The sequence below is a fragment of the Thunnus albacares genome, chromosome 20 (assembly GCF_914725855.1).
Source record: "Thunnus albacares chromosome 20, fThuAlb1.1, whole genome shotgun sequence".
Classification (NCBI taxonomy): Eukaryota; Metazoa; Chordata; class Actinopteri; order Scombriformes; family Scombridae; genus Thunnus; species Thunnus albacares.
In genome coordinates this window covers 27,086,395-27,096,563 of record NC_058125.1, presented here as the reverse complement: position 1 = coordinate 27,096,563, position 10,169 = coordinate 27,086,395, and the positions used below count along the sequence as shown (strand labels likewise).

At 42.3% G+C, this 10,169-nt stretch overlaps 1 protein-coding gene across 1 annotated transcript in view; it reads right to left on the bottom strand.

Annotated features, from left to right (window-relative positions):
• The window catches only part of LOC122971137 (microfibril-associated glycoprotein 4-like), a 750,976-nt gene that overhangs the window by 130,596 nt on the left and 610,211 nt on the right, over nucleotides 1–10,169 (bottom strand). The window lies entirely within an intron of this gene.

The window sequence follows — 10,169 nt, the reverse complement described above, 5'->3', positions numbered from 1 at the left end:
TTTGTGGACTCAACATTTATCCAGATGAGACCATAAAACTCTGGATTCATAAAAATCTAAAAGTAAAAAAAGTTACAGCTGTTCACATGAGAGAAGTTAATAATGATAAAATATAACTATATACAGATAATTATGTTACAAATGGTCCAATCAGATCTCTCTGCTCTTCTTCTACTGGTCTTAATAAAGGTCTCACTACTTCCTGTTGTGGCACTGAGCGTTGGTGCTGGTGCCGTACTGGGCTGCAAAAACCTGGCTGAGACTGAGAGGAGAGATGAAACCAAAGATGATTTTCTTCTTCAGTGGTTTGTGGCTCCTTGGAGGTCCTACTCTGCTCCCTGAGCTCCTTCCTCTTCAGCCGGCTCTCCTTCAGCTCTGGAAACACCGAGGTTATAATAATCCAGCTCAATGTTCTCCTGTGGGTCTGACTCCTGCCCCCTGCTGGCCTGGAGAGACATGACAACACAGATCTAAGTTACTGCATCACTCCTCTCTTCAGTTCAATATAAACAGGCTGAGTGCTTCATTTCAACCAGTCCTCTAAACAACAAACGTGTTCAGTACCTTCAGGATGAAAACGACGACAGTGATGAACAACAGCAGAGTCACCAGCAGGACGACCAGTCTGATGATATGAACTGTTGGATCTGACGAGACACATTCAGTCATCACATTAGATCACATGACATCATGAGAACAACAGCTCCCATCAAACAGAAACTTTAGTGACGTTAAATCTCCTAAAATCACTGAAGTGTGAAGCAGCTTGTTGATTATAAGTTCATCTGATCTCCTCTGTATGCTGATGATGTTGGACAAAAACAACTCATGTGTTTACAGCCGGTTTGAAAGAATGAATGAAAGTCTGCTGATTGTCTCCTTAAAGCTCCTGTCTGGTTGAAATGATTCAACTGATTGTTAACAATCAACATCTTTACATGCAGTTAAATCAAATGTGATCCTGGTGAAGCTCTGAGTTCTCCTGATGACATTCAGCTCATCATGTAAAGTCCTGTTTATTATCATTATAGTGCTTATCTGGCTTCACTGACTCGTTTGCTGTCTTTTACTTTTCACTACAACACAGTTGTTATGGTTCAATAACATTAAAGAAGCCGGGAAGGAAACAGTTTACAGTTCCTTCATCAGATTCTGCCTCAGCTCTCTGTAGGTCGCTGGGTCGGTCCTGCTGCCTGATGACTTTTTATCATGTTTTACAAACATGGAAACAAAGTCAGTGTGACGTCTCAGTTCCACTGAGCTTCACACTCTGCTTCAGCTTACCTGTGACAGTGAGAGACAGCAGACGGCTCTCAGAGGAGAAGTTATGATAAAAAACATAGACGCCATAAACACAGCTGTAGCTTCCTTGGTGGGCGGGGTCTGCAGCAGGAAACAGGAAGTCAGCAGAGTGACTGACAGCTGGCTGGGTGTAGATGTGTGCCGTGTTGGAGGAGGTGAAGGTGAGCTGGAAGGAGCCTCCTGGGTACTGAGGCTGGACGGAGCAGCTGATGGTGAAGTTGGAGCCCTGACGCACCTGAAACCCCTGCTGCTGGACCTCGGAGACCCCGTCCATGGTAGAAGACACAGAGATGATTGGCTGAACCAGCAGGTCTGTAAACACAGAGAGATGATGAATCCTTCTTCCTCTGTGAGAAGCTGAATGTTATTTTCTCCTCATTTGTTTGTTCAAATTAAGGCCTTTTCTTGCTACACACAGACTACTCATGTGTGTACGACCCCTGTGACCACTAGAGGGCCCCGTTGCACCAACATATTTTTTCTCTCCTCTAATATAAATTAACACTTTTGGCAACCAAACTTCCCTTTGTGTCGATCCAAAACACAAATGGCTAATGGCTAAAATAAAATGTGTGTATAGATCAAAAAGGAGTTTTTAATCTGAGAGCTCTTTGTCTTACAAGCAGGGCTGTAGTGGAGGCTAAACGCATGTAAACGCCGTTTACCCACCTCTCAAATTCTGAAACAGTGTTTAAGCAAACTTTCCATCACTTTACAGCTGTTAGCTCAGACTGGCTTCCTACCACAGTTTCTGTTGGAGCTTCTAGGAGCGCTTGTTTTGTTTTCTGTTGGAACATTGTGTCCTTTTATGAGACATGGAGACGTCTGTTACTGTTAACATGGACCAACAAATCACCACCCACTCCTGCTGCGCTGGTGTTAAAACAAACGAACCCTCCGTGCTGAAGCTAGCAGGCAGACTGGAGCCGCTTTCATGAGACAGACGAATGAATCAGAGTTCAGAGGATCATATATGACATTAACTGACATGTGCAGCATCAAATAATAATCTGTCAGACAAAAGACAACAAAGTAAGAAGCTAGAAAAACTCTTCAGTGAAGCAGAAGTTTTATAAATTGACATTAGTGTTGTTTAAGCGTCCAGTTTATCTGCTGCTGCTTTACATTACAGTAATGTTAATGTAGCTGATAGTTTGATAGCTTGACTGCTGATGTATTCACACTGTGTGTCTTTGGTCCACAATTACTGTAATGAACACCGTACAAGTTAAAGTTCTGCTTCATGCTCTGTCAGACTCTTAAGAGGAAGCTTTTTACATTTCCAGGCTGAGTGAAGGAATCAGGAGAGACGAGACAGAAGTGAGGAAGAATCACAGGATGGAACGTTAATGGTGTTGAAAGAAAAACAAGGAGAAAGTAAAGAACTGATTGAAGAAGGAAGAAGGTGAAACTGATTCAACATTTAAAGAAACAGTTGAAGGAGGAAAGAGAAACACATAGAAGCACTGTGATGACTGGGACACTCCCAGGGCCTGCTAGCAGGCCCCAGGTGATGTCATCATATCAACCAATGAACGCAGGTATTTCTTTGTCTGTGAAACAATCAGAAAATAACGTTTTAATGATCTGATTCATCAGCTTCCTCACTAACGTTACTAGCGCTCCCTCTCTCCATTCACTCTCTAGCTCACTCAATCACAGCTGCTCTCTCTCTCTCTCTCTCTCTCTCTCGTCTTTTTTAAAATGAGTCAGGAAGCCGACAGAAAAGTCTAACTTAACTTTTAACATTGTCAAACAAAGAGAAATGTCCTCCCCTCGTCCTAGTAACGTCTCTTTACTTGCTTATGGCAGAGTTTACAGCTCTGATCAGTCTGATCTCCATCACGCCTCTGAATCCAGAACGCCGCTACGCTATGAAAAGCTCACACGGAGGCGGCTTTATGCCGACTCACTGTAAAAAAAGTAAAGGCAAAGGCGTCTTTATGGCTATAATGCATTTCTCTGTATAAAAGAGGTGTGTGTGTGTGTGTGTGTGTGACCAGTGAAGGCCCACTGCAAGACCCCACAGTCCGCTACTGCGAAAATATTACTGTCATAGATGATGTCACTGATGGACTTACCTGAGCAGGTGAGCTCCACGATGGAGGAAGAGGAAGATGATGATGATAATGCACATTCCCTCAGTGGTGATCCAGAATGAACACAGCCAGATCTGATCCACCATACAGATCTGTCTGAGGCTTCATTTGTGCTTCCTGTTGAAACAGCAGAGCCACAGTCCAGATCTCTGCAAACGACAGCTGCTTCCTTCAGGGTCCAGCTGTAGTCACGCAGGTTCCAGTCAGAGTACTTCACTGGTCTCCACTCTCCCTGTTTCACCTCCAGTGTACCTGCACAGTGACTGGCTCCTCCCACCAACCTGACAGGCTCTGAACAGAAACAAGAGAGTCATCAGTAAAAGAATAAAGTGAGTTTCATTAGAACAGAAATGAAGCCAAATCAAAGCTGCAGCTCCTCTTCTACCTGAGCAGGTGAGTCCAACAGCTTTGCCAGGTGAGCAGGTGCTTCTAGCTGAGTCTGATCTTCCACAGTCCAGGAGAGCAGACTCATGGCCTCCACACTGGAACTCTTTGGTCCACATCGGAGCCTCCACTTCTCCATCGAGCGCCCCCTGGAGGACTGAAGGAGCCCCACAGCCGAGCTCCCTACAGACCACCTCTGCATCCTGCTGGTCAAAGTCAGCTTCACACACTGAGGACCACGACTGCTCAGACTTCACCTCCAGTCTGCCTGAACACAGACTAGTCCCATTCACCAGCCTGACAGAGTCTGGAGAGAGAGAACCATCATTAGTTTGGGGAATATTTACCTGCAACATTCATACCAATAAAACGTTTTCTGAATTTGAAAGTAAGAACTGATAAAGAGAGAGAGCACATTCATACCTGACTCAAGTCTTTATTTATAGAAAATATTTCAAGCTATTTGTAGGATTTGAACTTGTCTTACTCAGGCTCCATCTTGTGGGAGCATTGTGGGAAAGAGAAACACATAGAAGCAGCCCAGATGTCAGGTGATGGAGACACATGAACACATTAAAGCAGGAGGCAGAACAAACTGGTAAAGTCTGACTTCCACCTGTATGTAGATGAATTACTGTTCTGAAAATATCTTTAAAAGCACAAACTGTTATACAAATGTAAACTAAAGGACATCCTAACAAACAAAAGTCAAAGCACAAGATTAAAACCTGCTATAAAAGGACTAACAGATCTTTGAATACAGGCACTAACACTACACAACAACTCTATTAACATGATGATTTCTACAGCTGTTAAAAGGTCGGTGACCTCAGTAACTGTTGGAAACACAGCACTAAAACTGACAGATAGTTTCTGTTATAAACACTAAATGCTGATTCATCTAGAAGTCAAACTGTTGTCTTGATTTGGCTTTAAGTTTGAGGAAATGAGTTCCTCTTAAGTCAGTTGAGTTGTTTAGTTATATTACAAACATGGATCTATATTAAGGAGCATATAGACGGTGTGGCTGAGGTAAGGTAGGGTTTACTCAAGCTTTTTTTTACCACTACAGCCCTGCTCACAACAAACCAGTTTCACAGTCATCATCAGATTCTCACATGTTGACGTACTGACGTTGATGGCTGAGTCGGTCAAGTCTGACAGTCTGACAGTGACATCACTAGATCAAGAACAATGTTTAGACACATATTTGATGCACTGTCACTATGGTTTGCAAAAGGACTTATCCTTCAGTGATGATGATGATGATAACTGAAAGTCTTCTGTTTTAATCTTCATAGTGATAATTGTGTGTAATTTGTTATTTCTTTGTAGTTCATTTGCACCTTTAGTTTCATTAGGCCCTAAAAATAATACTGTAGTTGTCTGATTTGGGATCAGACTTGATCTTGCTGGTGTCACTTTATTACACTCAATTTTATGTTTATTCTTGTTCATCAATTTACAGTTTATTCAAAACATTTTGTTCAAAATATTTTATTTTATTTATAGTTTGGATGTTTGTTTTGATCTTGATGTTAATGCAGCTAAATTCCTTAAATGAAGTTTTTTATGAGTAAAAAGTAGAATTTGTTGTCATATATATGCAGATGGAATATGATGCAGATTTGGTTTGAGTAGAAACGGCTTTGGTTCAAATAAATGAACGTTGATCAGTGAGAGGTGATCACACAACACAGAGAACTCCTACATTCATGTGTAATACAGAGGAGTCAGAGAGCAGAGGAGGAAACAGATTAACATCCTCAGCTGCCTTCAGATCAGACAGAAAACAGCTGATCAACATGTTAATAAGACATTCATACAACACTGCATGCACAACAGAAACAAGTAGTGAACACAACACTGACATATCATCAGCTTTTAACTTGATATATTGAACTTGTTAGCAAACAGTTGCTTGTTTGTTTAGGCAGCAAGCAACAAGTATATTTGTAATGTAGTTGTTGCTTGTAAGGTGGATGTGACTGAGCTGCTCAGGAGAACTGCAGGGTGTGTGAGTGAACCACAGCAGGTTGCTTAAAGCTGCAGATTGTCTCAGTTTGAAGCAATGAGCCTCCAGGAACAAGCTAACTTCTCTACCCTTTAGGATGCCGTCGTCCTGGATAAGTTTACAGTTCAGTCCAATGGAAACCAGCGACCAGAGGAGGTCCGTCAGGACCTTCAGGACCTTCTCTGCAGGCCCGACCATTTATGAGAGGTGTCATTATTAGGTCATAAAATATTACAAATTAGTAATTATAATGTTATTGTTAAAACAATTTTATTTAATTAATTATTAAAATGATTCATGTGATTTTTTTAAATGATTTTGTTTGATTTCAGTTACTATCATAACCATAAACCCAGTATTTGGAGCTAGAACTGGATGTGTCTGCCTCTGCCTGTGCTTCTCCATACGGCTCCACTCATAGAAAACATACATGGCATAAATATAGTGTGACAACAAAATTAACCAATCAACATTAACCAGCTGATGTCATCATATCAACCAATAAGCGCAGGTATTTCTTCGTTTGGGGCACGCAGGACTCACGCTGGACTCACGCAGGACTCACGCAGGACTCACGCAGGACTCACGCTGGACTCACGCTGGACTCACGCAGGACTCACGCAGGACTCACGCTGGACTCACGCAGGACTCAAGCAGGACTCACGCAGGACTCACGCAGGACTCACGCAGGACTCACGCTGGACTCACGCAGGACTCACGCAGGACTCACGCAGGACTCAAGCAGGCAGGCATTGCAGAAAGGAACGGAGGATGGATTTTGTTTTCCAGTGACTGGTGAGTCCTGCTGTATTAATTATCTATAGAGGTGATTAAGATTGTTGTTGGTAATGCTGGACTTTGCTGCTGTGAGAAATATGGCCTAATTTCTATCTTTCAGAAAATCTTTCCTTTATTGTCTTTTTGTTGAGCAACATGAGTGAACGTTTACCATCGGAAGACCGGGTTGGCAGTTTAGCTAATGCATGTGTGGGAGAAATAACCAGGTTAGCATAGTTTCAGCTTGTTGAGCCGGTGCTTTGAGTACATTTGTTAACAGGTGTCAGAAGGTGATTTTGTAATGGACTTATTCTTAATGACGTAGTTTTTATATTGTTTACATGTTAGTTGTTGGTGATGAGTGCACTTCAGCCCCTTTTACACAGCCCCTTCAAAGCGGGAATACTGCGCCTGTAATCCGCCTCGCTGTTCTGTGTGACAGCCTACATGGCGGGACTGGGAGCTGACGCTGTTCAGTACCACATCAGGCGGTGCGGCGTACAGCTGCAGGGTTGAGGAGGTGTGCGGGGATGCAGGTGTGTTTGTGCTTTGGAAAGTAACCGTTGTGAAACAATCAGAAAATAACGTTTTAATGATCTGATTCATCAGCTTCCTCACTAACGTTACTAGCGCTCCCTCTCTCCATTCACTCTCTAGCTCACTCGACCACAGCTGCTCTCTCTCTCTCTCTCTCGTCTTTTTTAAAATGAGTCAGGAAGCCGACAGAAAAGTCTAACTTAACTTTTAACGTTGTCAAACAAAGAGAAATGTCCTCCCCTCGTCCTAGTAACGTCTCTTTACTTGCTTATGGCAGAGTTTACAGCTCTGATCAGTCTGATCTCCGTCACGCCTCTGAATCCAGAACGCCGCTACGCTATGAAAAGCTCACACGGAGGCGGCTTTATGCCGGTTCACTGTAAAAAAGTAAAGGCAAAGGCGTCTTTATGGCTATAATGCATTTCTCTGTATAAAAGAGGTGTGTGTGTGTGTGTGTGTGTGTGTGTGTGTGTGTGTGTGTGCAAGACCCCACAGTCCGCTACTGCCACTGACTATCACTGTGACAGAGGAAGGAAAATATTACTGTTATAGATGATGTCACTGATGGACTTACCTGAGCAGGTGAGCTCCATGATGGAAGAAGAGGAATCTGATGATGCACAGTCCCTCAGTGCAGATCCAGAATGAACACAGTCAGATCTGATCCACCATACAGATCTGTATGAGTATTCATCTCTCCTTCCTGTTGAAACAGCAGAGCCACAGTCCAGATCTTTGCAGGCTACAGTTACTTCCCTCAGGGTCCAGCTATAGTAACTCACTGGTCTCCACTCTCCCTGTTTCACCTCTAGTGTACCTGCACAGCGACTGGCTCCTCCCACCAACCTGACAGGCTCTGAACAGAAACAAGAGAGTCATCAGTAAAAGAATAAAGTGAGTTTCATTAGAACAGAAATGAAGCCAAATAAAAGCTGCAGCTTGAGAGAGAGTAAGAAGAAAGTAAGAACTGATACTTTTGTCATTCTTTACTTTCATGAAGAACGACACTGTGGTGGACAGCAATGCATGATACCAGAAATAAATATGTACAACTTTAAAAGGAGGCGTCTCTCTGTTATAAGGTAGTCACGCCCCCTCATAACTCTGTTCACAGTAGAATAATGGATGAAGCTACAGCTAATCTGAATTAGACTCCTCCTGTTTTCCTCTGTCAGATTATTGCTTTCAGCAGTAGCAGCTCATGCTATCAGACCTCAGCTCAGACTACAGTGAACTGTAATTGTTAACGCTGGTCTGAGGTAGGGATGCCCCCTGAAACCTGGTTCTGAATTGGATCCAGTATTAAACAGTTAAAAACCTGAGATATTTTTAAGGTCAGTTCTTTTATCGGTACTTGAAGAAAACAAGGAGTGAGATTATTGGATGGTAAAATCTGGTTTTGGTTCTGCTTGTTTCAAGCAGTATCAATAAAGAGTTGGACTGATAAGGAGTATCAATAAGAGTAGTAGTATTGATAAAATCCTAAAGAAACTGATCACTAGTCTGAAGTCAGTACATCTGATCATCATGTTGACACTGAGCTGACAGAGAGCAGCAAACTGGTCTGTTTACACTGTTAATGTGAATGATTAAATACCATATACATACAGTATATTGTAACTCAAAACTACTACTACTCCTGCTTTCTCTTGTAGTGTGACATGTAGACCCCCCGTCTTTTTTTACACTTCAAGTCTATTTCTGTTGCATTTAGTGAAGCGTAATCTGCACAGACGGCTGTAAACATCCTGCTGTATATGTGTTTTAGGGATGTACAATATTCGATATTTTACCAATATCAGATATTATATATACACATTTTTTCCACCTGGCTGAGGAGACTATTACACATGCAATCATAGGTTCTACTAAGTATGATCAAGAAGACAATATATGAAGGAAGAACCAAGGAAGACTGGAGTTCAGGAGCTCAGCATTTAAAAAATTAAAGCATTAATGAACCTGCCAAGTGGGAGCAGCAGTAGTTTTCTTTGAGTTTATTAGACAGACAGGATTAATGTGCAGCAGAGGGTGGCAGTAATGCACCTAATACGCTGGTTGCCAACTGCTGTTATAAACCAAAAAGAAGAAGAAGAGAAAGTTTTTTCAAACAGAGTGGTACATCCTGTCAGCCGAGGTGTTTCCTATCTGTGCAGCCAAACACAGCAGCTCCTCCTGGACTGTTTCACCCTGACGGTCCCGGTGTTCCACTTCACTCAGCTGCCCGACAGACCTGCTGCTTCTTCCCACTTTAACCTGAATAACTAACCGGGGCTCAGTGCTCCAGTTGGACCGCTAGAGGGCTGCAGTGAGCAGCCGGCAACCAGAGCGCCCCCTGCCGATGACCGCTAGAGGGCTGCAGTGAGCAGCAGTTTTACTAGCTGCTATTCTTCATCATATTTGTGACTGTTTTAAGTCGTGTGTCTGTCAGTATGTATGATGATTATTTTGTGACTGTGATGTGAATGAACTGTCGTATTGTGATCCTGTGTATATGTAACCTGTTCTCAGGTCTCTCTTGCAAAACAGACTCAGATGTCTGTAAGAGCCATAATTGACTGTAAGTAGAATTGAGTTTTGTTATATTTCATGTTATTGCAAGGAAGAGAATATATTTATTATCTCATGAATTATGTTTGTTTATTGAAATGAGTAATTTGTTTGAATAGTGAGCTCATATTGAGACGTGGTTACTGCACATGGGCAGAAGGTTACAAAGTTCACGCTTGCTTTAAGAAACGACACTTACGTTAGAAGAAAGTCAGAAGAAAGTTAAGAGTTGAACTAATCAGGTTTTTGACCGTGTAAACGTATGAACTGTGTTAATGTAACAGAACAACAGGTTGGATATTACCAAGTTCTCCATTTGAGAGAAGCTCAGTCGGATTTCTTTTGGATGGTCAAAAGATGAATGAACGGATCTCTGCCCTTCTGTGGAGTTGTGGATTATTAACAACTATGTGAATACGTGTCAACAAGTTCTCCCTGGCTGGCTTTCTAAAGGCTTTATAAAAACACTGGATTTCACCCCCATAATCTCAATGAGATTCCTGAAT